The 20,241-nt window shown below is 37.2% G+C and overlaps 2 long non-coding RNA genes and 1 pseudogene across 2 annotated transcripts; all 3 read left to right on the top strand.

Annotated features, from left to right (window-relative positions):
- Nucleotides 1-2,516, top strand: LOC119888899. Its single transcript, XR_005441971.1, has 3 exons — nucleotides 1-872; nucleotides 1,028-1,108; nucleotides 1,673-2,516. It is a non-coding gene; the product is annotated as an uncharacterized LOC119888899 (long non-coding RNA).
- A 7,528-nt stretch (nucleotides 2,517-10,044) lies between these two features.
- On the top strand, nucleotides 10,045-12,544 carry LOC119888898. The gene is made up of 3 exons (XR_005441970.1): nucleotides 10,045-10,235; nucleotides 10,471-10,830; nucleotides 11,035-12,544. It is a non-coding gene; the product is annotated as an uncharacterized LOC119888898 (long non-coding RNA).
- Nucleotides 12,545-13,967: 1,423 nt separating this feature from the next.
- Nucleotides 13,968-19,521, top strand: LOC119888435 (annotated as a pseudogene).
- The last annotated feature ends 720 nt before the right edge of the window (nucleotides 19,522-20,241 follow it).

Below are 20,241 nucleotides of genomic sequence, written 5' to 3'. Positions count from 1 at the left end.
ACTAAGGGTGATGATTTATCAAATGCAGTTTGTACACGCCCACACAGTTCTGAGAAGAGGTATAAACGTCATTTTTATAACTAGAAACATGATCATGCCTCTCTCTATTAGTCTCCATCCAGCAGCTCCAGCCAGACACCACCCAACCCACACAGAGGCCGTAGCCGAAATTGTTGACCTTCGGGAAAATCCCACTCTTCTATACGCCTAACTTCCAAACGGCTGGCCCCTCAATACCCAACCCGCAGGCCCCGGATAAGTCTCCTTGCTATGCTACAAACAAAGAAATTTTTAGATAAACATCAGTGAAAGACAAGTTTGTTCAAAAGAGAAGTTTAAAGGATAAAGTTAATAATCTCAGCATTGGCTATCAAGGATGAAAGAGAGGTAATATGCACAAAGACCAGTGCGAGACCAGTGTGGCAGGAAGTGCATTTTACATATTCTGTTATAACCAATGAGATGCATTTGATGGTGTGATGTATCACAGCTTACCTCCTTCACTCACTGAAATACCAACAAGTTTCTTGACAAGACGCAATGTCAAGATGATCCTGTTATGGGTTACAATGCTTGTCTTTATCAAGGATGTAAGTGCTATTTTATTATTTTTATTTAAGAATTTATATGCCAACTGGACAACTTTGCATCATATCCATTCCACATCATACAATTACTGTTTTATATATTGTATGTTTTCATTTCATTCAGATACATTGGTTCCATTGACCACCGTTGAACTTGGTGAACCTGCGACCTTAACATGTGTTTTGCCTAATCAAGAGTTGAGCAGTAGAATACTCCACTGGTACAAGCAACAAACAGATTGGACTGATTCTGGTGATGGAGTGGGACATATCTGTTAGTAAAAGGTAATAGTGTGATCTACTTTTACAAAGTTTTAAACTGTGTACTGGTTCAGAGCCGGAATAGATAAATCTCACCCAGACATTTACACTGATGGAAATGGACATGATGAATGTGAGAAGAGATCTGACTCTCAGAAAAGCTGTGTTTATCACGTCAGCTCCTCTGATGCTGGGACTTATAACTGTGCTGTGGCCACATGTGGGAAAATATTATTTGGAGACAAAACTGGACTTTCAAGGTAACTATTATTATCACTTCCGTAATAAGACTTTTAAATGCATAAAATCTGTTTTTTGATTAATAATTTATTCTTCTCCATGGTGTGTAAGATATTAAATAAAATTCATTAAGATGCAAAATCATTTAACAAGGAGGGGGACATTTAAAATAATTTACTTTTATTCATTGCTAACGTTCATTGTTTTTAACTTTTGATAATGGTCCAGGAGCCATTTGGTCACAGAAAGGAAATGCAATTATTTTCCAGCTGTGTGCTGTCTTGGCTTTAAGTCGGATTGTTATTGCCTTCCTCATTTACACAATGAAGACAAGCAAGTTTGATTGTTCCAACAGTAATAGAAGTTACTCAAAGTTCTCTATTAAATGAAAACTAAATTAAAAGTACTGCATCTTTTTGTATTGTTATCTATATATTATATTTCTTAATGTTCAGCTACAGTCGTTCTGCAACAAAACAGTGGTTATCAGAAAAGTCAACAGGTAAGGAATTTAAAATTGTGATTAATCTTATTAAACCAGTTATGAAGCTTTTTTAACTTTATCATCTCATGTATTTTCTCAGAGAGATGAGGACACATGGATTTATTCTGCTGTCGTCTTCAGCTTGATGAAAGCTGACGGTGTAAAAAAGGATGCAAAAGCAGCGGAGAGAGAGAGGATCTATGCTGCTGTCAAGGATTTTCGTTTGGATTAGTGAGTTAACAGGTCTGTTTGTCATCAGTTGGTACTGTATGATATAGTTAATGTTAGTCTGTTTGGAGCTAAAGGGTTTGTTATACTGTCTGTGGCTATTTGGTAGTACTGTCTATGTTTTACTGTATATAATTTTTTTCAACGTCTAAAAAAAGTAGATTTTGTCTTTTTCATGCAAATGTGAACCCCCGTGTATTAGAGGTAAAGGTGCCAAATGTGAACTACATTGTCCAGTTCAAGTCTGGCTCGGGACCTTTATTGCATCTTTCTCCCGCATTTCCAATCATGTCTCTAATGGCTTTAATAAAGATAAAAAAATACCCAGAAATACACACAGTAAGGCTATTCAAATGTGTTTCTGTTAACGTGGACATTATTGTTACACCCCTAAAAGTTACAGGCAAATTTATGTTGATGGACCAAATATCAGAGAGGTTTACTGTTTTTAAAGTAGAGAAAACGAACAAGGTATACTCGATTATTATTATTATTTGGATCCAAAAATAATATGAATCAGTACTCAGAATCAGACAATACCCTGTATTGAAATTAGGATGGGGAGAGAGAAAGTCAGATCAGAGGATTTTAGAAAATAAGTTTATTGCATCATCATGAATGTCTTTTGTTTGGAGAAAGAGATCATTTTTGTATTTTATTGCTGAAGATGCAGTTACTATGTATCCATATTTAATGCCAGAAGCAAACACACATCCACAGACATGTTACGACATCTCTTCTTACAGAAATACTGTCTTAAGCGATTAATCGCTGAATTTCAATAGTTAATCACGATTAATCGCCTGTTTTATCACATGATTAAAATTCTATTATTACGATTATTATTATTAATATATTATTATTGTTATATATCTTAACTGTTTCAAGTTCGTATTAACAATGATAACAATTCTTGACAGTGTATCTTGATTGGAAATCAAATTAATGCAAAGAAAGATTTATTTGATTATTTCAAATCAAAAGATGTGCTACGAGGCTGAGGTAAAATAATCAATGTAAATTAATATAGTCTTCCTTAAGCTTGCTTTCAAAAATTCTAAAGCAAAAGTGCATGTACAAAATGTACACACATTATTATAAAGTGCATAACTAACAAAATACTCCATAGCTACATTATTTTTAAATTCAGTTGAAACCAATGAGATGAAATGATCTTTCAGAGTTGAAACAAACTGTCTATAAGAAATAAAGGCAGTTTCAACAAGTTCTGAAGAAGGTTCCAAGCAGAAGGTGCAGCAAACATGAAGGCTTTTTTACCTAATTCTGTTCGGACATGGAGGACCAACAAGTGGAAAACGTCCTTTGAACGTAATCCATAATGGCCTTGAGTACTTGTTAAAAAGATACTCAAAGAGGTAGGAGCTAGTCCAAGAAGTGCGTGAAACATCCAATGAGTGTACCTTCTAGCATAGAGAGAGGGCCATTTAGCTTTGTAGTAAAGGGTACAATGATGTGTCCTATAATTACAGCCAGTGAAAAAATGCAATGCACGATGGCTACAGCAGGAGGTAGCAGGTAGTAAGGGTGCGCTGAACGGTCAAAATAGCTTTTAGGCAAAGATTCTTTGGTAACAGCACCAGTGACGGTGTAATAAGAATATTTGACACACGCGTATAACGTGATTAACTCAATTAAAACGTTATGATCTGTCTTTATTCTCGTTGCTATTAACGCGTTAATGCTGACAGCACTAGTTAAAACCTAAAACGTTCAAACATTATTCCAAATATAAAGACAGATAAGCGGTATGAAAACCTCACAGCTTGGTTTTCCTCTGCCGTTTTTGCTGGAGCGGTCTGTGTGACCGTGGGACCAGAGGGCTCTGTGAGCGGGCGGCCTCGTGGGCTCCTCCCGCGGGTTGGCGCAGGCATCCCCCACCACCACTTCAATCCTCAATTCCGAAAACTTTCAAGCACATTTTTGTTCCGCCATCAGTTTTCGCAATATACAAAATCTACACAGTTGATTTCTCACCTCCACACAGTTGATTTCTCACCTCTACACAGTTGATTTCTCAGAAGTGGATTTAGTGATGAAATAACGTATGAAAATTATAAAATGTAAAACTTTCTGTAGCTGGCATCTGTCTGGTGTGTGAAATGATGATGCAGTGAATGGTGATGATTCGCTCTGACCAATCAGTAATTGCCGTGTTTTCACATCACATTTTAGTATTGCCTCAGCTCGCTTGGAACCTCGATGGAGGAAAAAAAGTACCTGGTAGCAGGTACAGGTACAACTTTTCCACAGTGGAAAACCAAAAAAGGCGAGTAGAGTCAAGGCGAGTCGAGTCGAGCTGGTACCATGCAGTGGAAAAGACGTTATAGAGAGGGGTGTGGCTGACATCTGCTTTAACAACAGAGTACATACACTCTGTCAAGTATTCGCTGTTCTTCTGTCTTTTCACTTTCCTTGAAGAGATATCTTGTGCTGCATAGTTTGCTGCCTTTGCTTCACCATTCAGCTAAAAAAGAAAAAAAAAATTGCTTGTTAATGACAAATGTTTCAGTGATTAGGGCTGTAACATGACCTGTTAGGTCAAGATAAAGTCTAGACTATAGATTTAGAACAGAAGTGCTCAACATTTTATCTTATTTTTTCTTTTTCTTTCTTTTTTCTTTTATGTAATTTGTTAGTTATCAGTATTATATTTGCATGTCTTTCCTTGATGCTATTTATCATATCTACAGGATCTGGTAAATACAAACGGTAGGAATAGGTAGAATATATATTAGTATACCCATGTAGCCAGAGAAAACCACACACTCACTGTTGCACATTTACCAGGTTATTTCATTGATTTACAGTTGAACTGTTGTGTCCAAGATGATGGGAATCACTCACTGTTCCTGTTAAAATAAAAACAAAGCCTTTAGAATGTGTGTACACATGAGGGATATGGTTACTTCTGTCATATCAGTCTGATTTTTGTCATCTCTTATTAAAGAACACAGATGAATAGTAAGTTTTTGGCTTTACAGTCAAACACAATCACTCCTATAATGTGCCCAAAACAGCTTCAGTGTTCAACTGAGCTTTGAGCAGTCAAGGGTGCTTTCCTCAAGGACAACTGTGCTAGTTTCAATTCACATACATGTGAATAGAAACATATAACATCTAAAATTAGGTGTTCAGCATTTCCTGCAGCAATAGCACTTTGTGGTGGGACACACAGGGACAGACAGGGACGGGTTGTATTTCCTTAATTGGACAATAAAAGTTATTATCTAGTGTGCAAAATTATATTTTACATTCAAAACATGACATATAGTGACCTCCAGTTTACAATAATGTGACACTGTGACAAGAAAACCAAACTAACATTCTAACCAGCAAAAGAGGATGAGCAGATTCGTCCAGTAGGTTATGTGTTTTCTTTTAAATACAGTACCTCTGTGACTGCAACAGTATGCTGCAGTGATAGTTTTACTTTTATTTCCACCATCGCCATATTCTGTTGAATCGAAACACAAATGTATAAAATGTTGTCCCAAAGAAGACATATGGATGGATTTTGCAAATAATACATCATTTGGAGTTACTATAAACCATCTAATCTGAAGCCCACATTTTCTGTTTAACAGCAAAGTCATTTATTATATTCAGACATTCATGGTTGGGTTTCAAAAAGCTTAAATGAAATGATAAGTAAAATATGGTGAACTGACCTTTGCAATGTTCACAAACTTTCCTTCGATCCACATAGAAAAAAAGGACAGCAATCACAGTCACACTGCAGGCAAACTGCACTTCAAGCAGAAGGACAACTGGTATAATTCTCATCCTGAATCAGAAACATTTCCTTAAAGCCATTTATCTGGAAAACAAACAAACAATGTACGTAAAAGTAATTATTACGAATTAATAAGTTCCTGAAAATAATTTTGTATAATAAATGTTTATGGTCTTAAATGTCTTAATTATACAATGATTAAATTTTATTGATAAGTGCGTGTATTGGCTTCATGTTTTTATAAACTCTTAGCCTCCCTTAACCTTAAAAGAAACGAACAGACTTATCTGCCAGAATCTAGAACATTTTAACCAGGCTAAATTAATTTATGCAAGTTAAATACATGATTTTAATATAGTTGTGAAAAACATACTTGTATCCACTTTGGTCACCAAACAGGATCTCTCCACATGTGACCACAGCACAGTAATACATCCCAGCATCAGAGGAGCTCTGTATAGTTTTGGACAGACTGTAGACACAGCTCTTTTCCACCTGTTCAACACTGCTGTCTTTGTGACTGTAAATTATGCTTAGATAGGATTCTCTTGATACAGCTCTGAACCAGCGCACATTGTGTTCAACTGGACACTGATATGTGTTTCCTTTGTTCTTGGAGAGAAGTGAACACTGCAGAGTAACTGAGCCTACTGGACTGATGCTGTCTCCAGACTTAAAAACTTAGTGATCATTAACATACCACAGACAATAAATATGTTTTACCATTCACAACCAAGAAGATCCCATTCACTGCTGTCTGATCAGCATCTTGATATGCCGCATCTGTGAGGTGGATGGATTATCTCGGCAAAGGATGTGCTCACTAACACAGATTTTGACAGATTTGTGAGCAATATTTGAGAGAAATAGGCCTTTTGTGTACAAAGAGAAAGTCTTCGATCTTTGAATTCAGCTCATGATGAATGCAGGCAAAAACAAAAGTGCAGCGTTTATAATTTTATTTGGTGTAGAAAAGAAACTCTGTGGTTTAATGAGTAGCTGTTGTACAACCTGGAAATATTTACTGACAACAACAATCGGGCCCAGTGGCTGCAGAAATTCTGTCCTCAGTAATGTTGATGGCTTCATACTTTTGTGACTAAATAAGACCTCAGTGTTGTTTTAGATCTATTGGCGGCTAACTTGCTTTTTTTTTTTTTATTGTTCCCAGATTTGTTTTATTCAAGAGAAACTAATAACATTAAAGACATAGCAAATAGGTCTTGCTTTCTTCTCTGTTTGACGATCAATCTGTGATCTCTGTATCTCCTGCGTCCATTATCACATCCACTCCTATGCAGCTAACCACCTAGCCATAGCACCCGCAGTGCGTTATCCAAGTTCCTCAGCATTTCATCTTCCATTACTCATCATCCAGCAGCTCCAGCCAGACACCACCAAACCCACACAGTGGCCATAGCCATCACTGACCTTCAGGAGAAGCCCACTCTTCTAGACATTTGATTTCCAACAGGCCAGCCCCTCAATACCCAACTCGCAGCCCCTGGATTCAACTCTTTCTTATGCCACAACCAAACCCCACTGGACAGTCACCATCCTCCAGCATGCAATCAAGAAAAGGCAAATCTGCACAAGCAAAACTCAACTGAAAGACCTGTGCCAGTATTTATCATGTTTTTCAAAGTACCATTTTAGTCTTAAGTGTGGATAATTAATGAAATTTACTTCAAAGATAAATTTCTTAAAGCTGATGACATGCACGAATATTTCAGGAGAGGAAGAATGCTTCTGAATTATTTGACGACGTGCACTAAAATAGATGGGGTCGGACAGCGCAAGCATAATCTTTGTCAGCAAGCTGGTGAGGGACGTCATCTCACCACTGACTTTATGCAGCAATACGTTTTCAGCTAAACATAAGGTTGTGATAAAGCTTTTTTAATTTGCCACAGGAAAAATGCAGCAAAGCTGATGATTTTGGCCCGTCACAACCATCAATAAGCCGAAATTGTCATGGAAACAATTATGGCACTTACAGCTCCACATATTGTCATGTGTTTCACTGACTTCCCAACAACACCCCCGCAGCCCGACAGAAGCAAACACAATTCATGCAAATAGCCAGCTTCCCAGGAGTAGTAGGTGCAAACGATGGCACTAGTATAAAAATCAACATTTGTTTCTTTTATTTCCAATGTGTATGTACATATTCTCTTAAAAATTGTCAAATGTAAACTCCTCTTAGGAATTTCACCATTCAATGTGAATTTATCTGACAATATTCTTGAATAAGGAAATCTATTCAGTGATTAGTCCTTGCCTATGTCGTCATCCAAAACCCCGTTTGCAGCACAGCAACATTGCATGAATCAGCAATAAGACTGCCACTTAAGATTTAGTCCTACACTTCACTATAATTAGGACTGGGATGCTTGATAACTAACGTTTAAGCGCAGCTTTGAGCTAAGAATTTTCAAGTCAATTCTTAGCAGTGTTCTTAAGAGTAATTCTGAGAAGCTTGATAAATACGGGCCCAGATAGCTAGCAACTAATTAGATTGCTTTTTCTGATCTATATCTGTGTAAAAACTACACTAAATTTACATTTCTGTGAAACTGTTGCTACACACCATATCCAGGGTTGCCTACTTTCAGTGAGCAGTTGGTTGAGGCAGTAAACTTTGCCAGAAAATGCATCAACTATGCTTAAAGTTGTTTTATTTGTCTGTTTTTTAAGTAACAACCACAGTAGCTTATTTTCTATTATTACTATAGGCCTATGTTGCCAGATTTGGTTGGTATTTACTTAGGTTTTTGTAATGGCAGAAAATTCTTTCTCCCTACATTTAATCTTTTATGTCTATTATATATATATATATATATATTTTTGTTTGTTTTGCTTTTTTTTTTGTTTCTATCCTTAACCGTTTCTTATTGTCATTATATTAGTCTTTCCACATATGTAGGGTTTAGGTCAGAGCTGTAAGATTGTTTGCGTTTTCATTTCTTGCTGTTCCTCATCTCTCCTTGAATGTTCATTCAAGGCCGGGAGACGATCTCTCTTCCAAAACATAGAAGCCTAGACTGTATAAATAATTATGCATCCCTTTGCTCTGGGCCAGATGCCTGAAGCTGCCCTAGGTGGTTCTCTGTTATTCTCTTTTATTGATAACTTCTTTAAAGACAACAGTTTGTTGTAACTCAATTATTTGCTCAATCCGTCAACAGCATTATACATTTTCACAACAGCTGTGTTCAATATATGCTGTTATGACCGGGCTCAAAAGGCCACAACAAAAGGGAGATACACCATGGTAAACGGTTAACATGTTAATTAAAGTATGAGGTATGTAGTCTGTGGTTTCAGTAGTGTGCAGGATGATGGTCGCATGAATGTATGTGTGAAGGTGTTGTAATATGCAAAAACAAGATAAATACCACAAAGCAAAAGTCCAACCAAAGAAGACCAAACTAAAGGGGAAACCAGGGAGCCAGCCCGCAGGGAGGTCTGACCTGGCCTCGACAGCAGCCTCCTGCAAAAAGAGACAACAGGTTACAAATAGCCTACACTCAAAAACACTGGGCCCAGGTGCTTTCAGTTATCACAATCAGCTCTTGAGCCACAAGAGAGAAAGAGAGACCACACCCACTCATGACCCCACAGGGCATCACAATGCATATGCTTTCAAGTGTACAAAACTGGCACAAAATTTTATTTGTGGTTCCCAGAGGTTGAAATCTCATAACCTGACTTTTCTTGTGAAGATTGTCACAACAACTATTGGATGGATTGCAATGAAATTTGCTACACACATTCATGCCACCATTACGATAAACTGTAATCACAAGATGTAGCCCTTTGTCTACTGTTTAAGGGTGATCTCCTCATGAGAAACAAAAAATTAGATTTCTGGAATTGACAAGGACAAACCAGTCACACATAGCTCTGGTCTATGTGAAGCTAACCCATATCATTTGAAGAGGGAGCATTTGTTCAGCCTGGCTCCTCTGAAGGACACACTTCATGGACCCTGGCCTTAGATACAGCCTGTGAATATTTCCTCTGAAATACAGGATGTAATGCAATTGCTGCTTAAAGTCCAAAGTCACAAAGAAAAAAAATCACTCATAGAAAGACAAGTGTGTTCAAAAGAAAAGTAAAAGTAGAAAAGTCTCAACATTGGCTATGAAAGATGAAAGAGATGTAATATGCTCAAAGACTAGAATGAGACCAATGAGACAGGAAGAGCACTTTGCATATTCTGTGATAACCAATCAGATGCATTTGATGGTCTGATGTATCACAACCATCTCACCTCCTTCACTCACTGAAATACCAACAAATTTCTTAACATGACGAAATGTCAAGATGATCTTGTTATGGGTTACACTGCTTGTTCTTCATCAAGGAGTGCTAATTTATGATATCATTTCAGAATGCAAAATGGATAATTTAGCTTCATAACATTTCCACATCATACACCAACTGTTATTTTATATATTGTATGTTTTCATTTCATACAGATACAATGGTTCCAGTGACCCCCATTCAATTCAGTGACTCTGCGACCTTCACGTGTGTTTTGCCCGATGAAGAGCTGAGCAGTAGAAAACTCCACTGGTACAAGCAGCGTGCCGGGGATACTCTGAAATTAATCATGACACTGTGGAAATCTGCAAAACCTGAATATGCACCAGCATTTTCTGAATCAAGATTGAAGGTAAATACTGATAAGAATATTAGCAACCTGACCATTTTGAGGACAATTCAAGAGGATGAGGGAATGTATCACTGTGCAGTAACAGCATAATCCTGAATGGAGTGGGACATATCTGTTAGTAAAAGGAAATTATTTTCATTAAATTTATATCTGAGCTATACTGTACGTCACTGCTTCATAAGCTTTAAAATTTATTTTGGAGATTGCAAGTTTTTAACAGCTTTGTATCACACAGGAAACACTCAGAGGACATCAAACTATACTGTCATTCATGGGCCGACAGTATCTGATCCAGACCGTCCAGGAGACTCAATAACTGTTCAGTGTTCAGTCCTCTCTGACTCTGACAACAAGACTTGTCCAGGAGATCACAGTGTGTACTGGTTCAGAGCCGGATCAGATAAATCTCATCCAGACATCATTTACACTGATGGAAATGGACATGATGAATGTGACAAGAGATCTGACTCTCAGAAAAGCTGTGTTTATCGCTTCTTCAGGAACATCATCTCCTCTGATGCTGGGACTTACTACTGTGCTGTGGCCGCATGTGGAGAGATATTATTCGGAGATGGAACAAAACTGGACATTCAAGGTAACTGTATTTACATTTTTTTTATTGAAAATCTATATATTTAAGTGATAAATATATGTTCAGTGATAAGATTATAAGTCAAATCAAATTGATCAGGATCAACAATTTTTACATACAAATCATTTAATGAGGAGGGGACATTTTAAAAACTTATTTTTATTCCTTGCTAACAATTGTTGTTTTCTCTTTTTGATAATTTTCCAGGACCCAGTATTTGGTCAGAGAAGACCAATGCAATTATGTTTCTGCTGTCTGCTGTCTTGGCTATAAGTCTGATTGTTATAACCTTCCTCATTTACCCCATCAAGACAAGCAAGTGGTATTGTTCCAACGGTAATAGAGGTTACTTATGTTTCTTAAAAAATTAAAACAAAATTTAAATTACTGCATCCTTTTTTATTGTTACCTATATATTCTCTTTCTCATAATCCAGCCGCTGTCAACCTGCAACAAAACAGTGTTTTTTTATTCTTATTAAACCAGTTATGAAGCTTTTTTAACATTGTCATCTCATGTATTTTCTCAGAGAGATGAGGACACATGGATTTATTCTGCTGTCGTCTTTGGTGTGATGAAAGGTGTGAATTAGCGGTTAAGGTGGTGAACATGAACTGAAATGTCCCCTGTCCAAGTCTGGCTGGAGACGTTTGTTGCATTTCTCTCGCACATTTTCTGTTATGTCTCTACTGTCTGTAATAAAGGTTAAAAAATGCCCAGAAATACACAAAGTAACTTTTTCCAAGAAGAAGAACTCTATTTCTGTTAACATTGTTGTTTGGTAATGGGCCGAATATCAGAGCGGTTTAGAGGTATAAAATTAGTGAAAAAGAATGTGATAGACTGGATTATTGTTATTTTAATCCAAATAATAATTCGTATACATACTCAGTATCAGCTAGTACCCTGTAGTGAAACTGGTTTCAGAAGAGAGAAAGTCAGATCAGAGGTTATTTGAAAATGAGTTTATTAAATCATAAATGACTTTTGTTTGGAGAAAACGACCATATGGCCATAATATTTATGCATGTTGCTTTTTCTTTATTGTTTTTGTTGTGTTCTGTTTGTGAACAACAACAAAATCTGTGTCACATCAGAAGCAAACACAGATCTGTTGATGACACAGCTTCTCACAAAACGTGCTGACTTAACATAACAACTGAAAATCTAATGCTGTCGCATAAAATCAGCAAAATAAAAAAACTGTTAATTGAAAATATGTATATTTTGTTACACAGCATCATTATGGACACTCTTGTGTGAGTCTCTCCCTTCTTCTTCCCTCTTTTCTCTCTCCATGTGGATAAAATTGTGTGTCAAGACAAATGTTTCTGAGATTAGGGCATCATGAGAACTTAAGTCATAGACATCTCATCTTTTTTTGTAATTTCAGTAATGTCATCAATATATTTACATCTCTTGACTTTGATACATTATGTTGAGTTTATAATAGTTATTACATGAAACTGGTGATTAATTATACCAAGTAGAATTTTATTGAGTTTTTACACACAAAGGACACAAGTTCACTCTGACAGTTCACCCAAGAGCATGTTAAATTTTTTGGATTTCGCTGATGTGTTTACTTGATTAGCATCACCTTTCTGTCTGACAAGTCTGTCTTTTACATGTTGTCTGGATTAAATCAACAGTGAACAACAGCAATTTATTGACGTGATACAATGAATACGAGATTGTGTAAAGTCATTTGGTAATTAAACCCCAACGGGATGACATGATGCTACTTAGCAGAGTTTCAGGAGAAGGACCACACATCAATCATGTCACTTCTTCTTCCTCTCCACAAGGTTATGAGGGGGTCTGTCGTGCCCGGGTGCTACGGTAGATTTTCCTATCGTAGCTTCCCTATAACGCTTTCAAAATACGGATATCTAACAACTGCAAGCCTTGCACATCTTTCTGTTTTGTTCATAAATAAATCATTTAAACATATCTGTTGATGGTGTAGTCCTTGCTAGTTAAGTAGTATTTAATACAGGTGGTGACGCCATAGAGGTATAGAAATTCCCTGAATGGAGTCTAGACACGGGTGGTGGTGATGAAGGAATGAAAAAAATGAGGAGTACTTCTACTGTGCTTTCAGTGGGCCTGCATTTGATGAGCAGGAGGTGAATGGGGTGGAGGAAGGCCGCTTTGATACTGAAATGAATGATTGGCTGGGCTGATTGTGGTAAAGTCACACCCATAGTCAACTGTTAAAGGGCAGGAAGAGAAAGAGTGTATGAGAGAGACTTGTGAATAAATGAAGCATAAAGATAGTCTTCCTTGTTGAACTTACGCTGAGCTTCATAAATCTTAATATTCTTGTAGGCACTCTTGAAAACGCTTTTTTTTTATTGTTCCCAGATGCATTTGATTTATAGACCTTTTCTCACAACAGATAGTTTGATTTCTCATACCAGGAAAAGCACAGGAAAAACTAATAACATTAAGGACAGGCCCATTGTTGTAATTATTGCAATGTGGCAATCAGTGTTACTAGTTACGCCTGTGTTTAAGAAGTCTAAATGTCTGCTGTAAAAAAGGTCTTATCAATTTAGCACATTTTTGCCATGTGCGCATTGAGAAACAAAGTGAGAGAGAGTGACTAGTAGACAGACAGTCAGTGGTTTTCACAGTGAACTGCCGTGTATTTGCTGACCACAACTTCCCATAAGAAGGTAACAAAAATATATGCAGCATTTTGTTACAGACACAATTCATCTATTTGTTAGACATCATGTTAAATACAATGTACTTTGTAAACTATGTTGGGGGATAACTACTGAAATTAATAAATCCCCACCGTCTTTCTGTCTCGCAGTACTTTGTAAAGGCCTTCTACATGTCTGTGCAACAAGCAAAACCACATGCAGCAGCTACACTGACAGAGAGGCTGCGGTGGACTGTTTCTCCACCCTTTGACCAGCAATCAAGGCTGTTTACTCAGAACACACCTGACTATGTGCTTTAACAGGATATGTAGTGAGGGAAGTGCTACATGAGGCTTCAGCGGGCTAAAATTAGTTGAACAAATTGAAATTATTGATTTTGTTTGTCTTTTATTATTAACATGCTCATTTTAAAGCTGGAATTGGCTCCAGCCCCGACGACCCTGCACACAGTATAAGTAGTTGACGATGAGTGAGTTAGTATGCTCATTTAAAGTGCAAATATAGTCTTTAAATTGTGTTTTTAATTCTGCAACCAAAGGCACCTACAATTAGCAATTTTAGTATGTACAATCATCATATGAGCTTGTGTTTTGTTTTAATTTTAATGTACTGATTTATTCACCATTATTTTTTACAGGCTGCCACTGCGCCAAGTGATTTTATTAAGGCTGCCAGATTTTTGGCAGATAATCAGGAAAATTAATTTTAGATCAAAGTTCAAACTCCTCTTCACAAAAATAGTGGGATGAGACAAGTGAAAGATTAGCGCCTTCCCCCTCTGATAGCAACAACTAAGAAAAGCACCAACCCACAGAAAAGGTCAATAAATACAGATACTGGGTAAGTGTGTATGTGTTGAGCCTCCTGTAACCTTTAATTGCTGTACTTTTTTAAAATATTAATAATAATCAATAATACAGTGTTATTCCACCTGCCTTTTTAAAACTGGTAAAACAGCAGTCAAAAACATCTTCCTGAAGCTAAAACAGAGAAGAAAGAAAAGCCGCTCTCTGTTAACACCTTTGTTTGAAGCCCAACCACAGCAATGCTTAGGTTTCCTTGCACCATTTGTTTGTCATTGTGTATGCGTGTTTATTAATGTGTGAAAGTATACAGCAGGAAACGAAGTACATGAAAGTATTTACTCTAGGGGCTGGACACAGCATTGTTTCAGTGACTCATTTATTTAACAGTATGTTCATTGTTTGTGTGTCAAACCTCTAGCAACAGTATGAAGATTGACTGAATGTGTTTTTATGTGTCTTATGTCTTTTTGTGTGTGTAAGTACAAAACAGGACACAAAGTACATGACAGTATTTATTGCAGGGCTTTTGTTTTAAATGATATCTAAGATAAAAATTTATGGACTCAAAGGTATGAAGGTAACATTTTAGCAAAACAACTGAGTACCTGTCACACAAGTGTATCAGTAAATTTCAGTAACGTCACAGAGAAAAATACTTTAGGAGTTGCGAACTTTTGTCTCTCCCACAAACACAACAGTTGCATCTTTCAAATTCTTCACTGCAGGATATGAATTCTTGCAATAAGAGTTGCACACCTGGTTTTGGGGGTATTTTTTTTAACACGAACACAAGTCAATAACTATAACTGCTTGAATGTGCTGCTTCAGGTCACAAATGCACACAAGTTCAGCACTCTCTTGCACCATCTGTCTCAGTAAAATGTGGAGCACTGTTCAGAAATCAGCCAGTCAAAGGGCATCTGTGTCTATCGTTTTTCAAACCAGCTGAGATGAAACCTCACCCACCTCTATGACGAAAGCCTCAGTATATGACAGCTACAGTAGCTTGGAAAATAGCAACATAAGGCACTTAATCCGATGGATTTAATGTTTATCAGGATGTTGAGTAATGGGAAATGTTCATTCTGAAGGACTGTAAGCTATTTTCTGTGACCTCAAATTTACTGATACACTAGTGTGACAGTTTTGTATAACTACAAATTCCACAGTCACAGGTGCTCAGTTGTTTTGCTCCAGTGCTACCTTCAAAAGAAACTCGTAATCGCCTCCACTTGACTATGATACCGTGAGAGTGACGCTCTGCTGCTGCCTTTCACCAGCCCCCTGAAAAGAAGTGAAGCAAGTACAGAGGATGACTCTGTATGCTGTGCTCTTCCTGCTGATGTGACTGAGAGGCAGAGAGGGCGGGTCATCATTGATGATTTGGTGCATCTGAATTGGCTGGCTCGCACAGTAGTTAAGATGGCTCCTCTGTCTTTGTGAATCACTGCAAATGGCTGCACACACCTTTTTTTAAATGCATGGAAATCAAATAGATCAATTATATCCCTGTTTAACTAAATGGTAACAATGGACTTAGGCCCATACACTGTATCTAAAAGGACTACTTATGTGATGAAATAAATGGTTGTACTAAATCTTATCTTCTTTTGTCATCAGGATGGCAGTGAGGTAATCAGAGAGCAACTACTAATGTTTTGATCAAATTTAATCCAACCCCCAACTCTAGAAGTGTTGAAGCCACAAAGCTTTCAGTTTTATGTTTAGAGCTAATTTAACAGCAGGCAGTTTTGATTTACATATCTTACATCCATTAAATGTAAATGCTTGGACAAAGAAATACATAAAGCAACAGTCATATTCATCCAATGTGAATGTTTCCTGCCAAGCAGTGTGCCATTTGTGTATCATGATGGAAGCTTTACCTTGACTTTAAAGGCCCTACACAACCACATGTGTTTCCAGTTACCCTGTCTGATTAGACCTTCAGTCAGGTGGAAGGTGGGTGAAAGGAATTACATGATGTCATCAAACTCCCGACGAGTTATGCTGCATACCACACAATTTGGAACTCGAAAATCTCCAACCTCTACTAGTAAAACTATAATGGAACACCACTCAAACGAATAGAAGGGTGAGTTTATTTCAGTCAAATGCAGTTTGTACACGCCCACACAGTTCTGAGAAGAGGTCTAATTAATCAACAAGTGAAAACTAATGCGTGGCTTGACTTTTAAGTGTGCAGGGTTATCATAGTTAATTTGCCATCACCATGTTAAATTTCTAACCTAATAGTTTTAGTTGCCTTCCAATAACCAAATGAAAACTGGCATTGAACATTTGAAATGTTCACCACTGAAGATAAGGTTTTGTTTAGCAAGATTTATTTGTACTTATTTTGATTTGATTGTGAGCTGGATTATTGCAGCAAACAATGACAGTAGTTAGTAAATTATGACCCATGAATCACTAAAAACATATCACATGCTATCTATTTTAGGTTTTATGGAAACCAGGGTACTACCCCAACAAATATGTCGCAACAGTAAACGCCAAAAACAGAAAAATGTGCTGTACTGTGTCATATTGTCTTCCTGTCTTCTGTTAAGGGAAATTCTCTTAATTCATGACCCCCACAAGATAAAATGACATGTCATTTAGGGTAATATGCGTGTGTCCTGAACAGCAGGACCATAGTAATAAGCATCACCAGAAAAGTCCTTCCACATATTTTTTTAATATGAAGAAAAATGAACCAGATTGTTTTGGATTACACCTCTTGTGTTTCAGTGTCAGTTGTATAAAACACACCATGAAACAAAAGCTTGATGTTGGTGTTGTTTCATGTGTCTAGGTTGGAAAGATAGTTGAAATTATTTCCACTGTGGTAGAGCAGTGACATGCCAACATAATGAGAGGCCAATCAGATTGCTCTGAAATTGTTCCCTCCCACTTGATATGATTACATTAAGGCAAATCTTCCTCTAATACGGTCTAATTTAACAGCAATCACAAGTCGATTAACCAGAAAATGCTGATCGTACTTTATTCACTGCTGATGTTTACAGTGGGGAGTAAGTATATAAAGTCATATTTTTTTCCATATACAGCATATTTGAAGTATATTTTTGTGTTCTTGCATCAGCTTAGCACAGTACATATATGAATCTATATCTGTTGTCAATCACTGCTCTATTTTATTTTATTTTTAGGATGCACAGATGATCAGAACTTTGTGACAAAGACTGTTGGAGAAGATGTGACTTTGACGTGTACCCGCCAGAAATCTGAGCACAAAGCAGCCTTGTTTTGGATCAGACTTGTTTCTGGAAACTTTCCTGAATTCTTGGGAGGAACATTTCCTTTGACTATGATGGTGTTAATGAGACTCTCACATTACAGTAAAACAAGAGCCTGGAACTTTCTTCTCCATATTAGTAAAACAACTAAGTGACACTGGAGTTTACTACTGTATAAAAGTAACCAACTTGACATGACATTTGTGAAAGCAACTTTCTAAGAATTAAAGGTAAATCCTGTATAGTGCAGGTTATATTTAATTCATACAAAATATAAGTATACAAGTGTTTATATATATAAATTATTTTATTTTCATCAAAGTGAATAAAGCATATTCACGGTCATGTTTGTATTTCCCAGGACCAGAACCAGATGTCACTGCAGTGATTCAAGTCCCTCCATCTGATCCGGTCCATCCAGGAGACTCAGTGACTCTGCAGTGTTCAGTCCTCTCTCACTCTGAGAACAAAACATGCCAAGGAGAACACAGTGTGTACTGGTTCAGAGTCGGATCAGATGAGTCTCATCCCAGTGTCATTTATGCTCATAGAAACAGTGGTGATGAATGTCAGAAAAGTCCTGAGACTCGCTATCCACAGAAATGTGTCTACAACTTCTCCAAGAACATCAGCTCCTCTGATGCTGGGACGTATTACTGTGCTGTGGCCACATGTGGGGAAATATTGTTTGGAAATGGAACAAAACTGGACACTGAAGGTATAATAACATTTTTATCTGGTAAAATCCATTATGATCATATTTTGGTTCAGGCTTATTTCTAAAAACTTGCCTGAATTCTAGAGAAGAACATTTGATATTGATTTTGATGTGGTTAATAAGACAGACATTACAGAAAAACAAGAGCCTAGAGCATTTCTCCTGTATAATTATAAAATTAAGCGACACTAAGCAATACTGGAGATTACTACTATATAAAAGTAATCCAACACATTTGTTCCTCATGCAGTGTCACATTATCAAAATAAAAGGCAACTTTCATAATAGTTAACTTTCATTATTTTCATGTTGTTTCAGCACTCAATATGTGGGATTTGCAGAAGGCCAAAAAAGTTATGTTTCTGTTGTGTGCAGCTTTGGCTATAAGTCTGATTGTTATTGTCTTTCTGATTTATATCATCAAGAAAACATCTTGTGGTTGTTGCAACGGTAAATGATTTTTCTCACACATCAACCTATTAAAACAGTATTTTGCTAAAGCTAATTTCACATGATTTATATTACTGATTTGTGTAAACGTATAGCATCTTTAATCTTAAATCTCTGTTTTTGTTTTATAACACAGCTGTCAGTGCTCTGCGAACAAATGCTGCTACAGCCAGTGGAGATCAACACAATCAACAGGTACGGTATATAAAGAAAAGATGACTCTGAAAACATTATTGGCTTATTTTTCTCTAAACATATGTAAATGTTAATATCTGCCACCTCATAACATATTTCAATGTATTGTACATATTTCCTCAGAGAGAGGAGGAATCATTGGCTTATTCTGCACCAACCTTCACCAAGAGGAAAACTGGCAGAGCAGAGAGAAGCAATGTAAAAGCAGCAGATGGAGAGACAATCTACACTGATGTCAGGCCTTATGTGATGGATTAACAATCCACTTTGTGGGGAAATATACTTCACATCAATTTAACATCTGATATTGGTAGCCAACGTTTTATAGTTTTAATGGCAATGTGCATTACATAGCTGTAATTCTTTCTCTAAGTATAATAAATAATGCCAGCACTCAAACAGGGTTTTTGAAAGATTTAACTTGAAAGTGAAAGAGGGGTGAGGAAGGTTTCTTTTCTGTCTCTTTTGTCTGATTTTAAGACTGTCAATGCAATGCAAATACAAATTGTTCTGTGTGTATATCTGTTACTTCGTTCCTCAAAATACAAATTTGCATTAAATGAATAATTTAAAGTTTATACACAACTATACACATAAACAGTGCTGCAGTTGTTCTGTCTCTCTTCCTTTCTAACACACACACACACATGCACACATACACACATACATGCCATGCCACACATACGCACTGACGCCCCTAATGGTTACAATTTTGGATTTATTCATGTCATCATAATAGGCAAAAAAAAATAAAGGAGGGGAAATAGGGGAAGGAAGTGAACTGGGGAAGGAAACATTGAAAAGGTGGCATCATGTTAGCCCAGCGGTCGGCTAATTAGCCTGGCATCGGACCAAATTTTTTTCAAGCCGTTACATTGCAGGTCTGAACAAAGTCCATCCATCCATCCATCGTCAACCGCTTATCCTGCGTACAGGGTCGCGAGGGGCTGGAGCCTATCCCAGCTGACATTGGGCGAAAGGCAGGGTACACCCTGGACAGGTCGCCAGTCCAACGCAGGGCCACACATAGACAGACAACAACTCACATCCACATTCACCATTACATTTATTTCAAATCTTTGTATATTTGTGGGCATGTATAGCTCAGTTAGTAATGTGCGGGACTCCTGTTTGGAAGGTTGTACGATCGATTCCAACTACCAGTGGGTATTTTTTATTCTTTGATTATAAGGACACTTTTGCACACAGACATTTATTTTCATTTCCCTGAGGAAATTCAAGGGAATCCAATCACGGCTTTTCCAGGTGTTTGTCAAGCAAGCCAGACACTGTGTCTCAATTCGCATACT

Source organism: Micropterus salmoides, unplaced genomic scaffold (genome assembly GCF_014851395.1).
Source record: "Micropterus salmoides isolate LMB-PRFRI ecotype aquatic unplaced genomic scaffold, ASM1485139v1 Ms_hic_scaffold_5, whole genome shotgun sequence".
Classification (NCBI taxonomy): Eukaryota; Metazoa; Chordata; class Actinopteri; order Centrarchiformes; family Centrarchidae; genus Micropterus; species Micropterus salmoides.
Note: the sequence above shows the minus strand (reverse complement) of the source record. Positions and strands in the feature narration are given on the sequence as shown.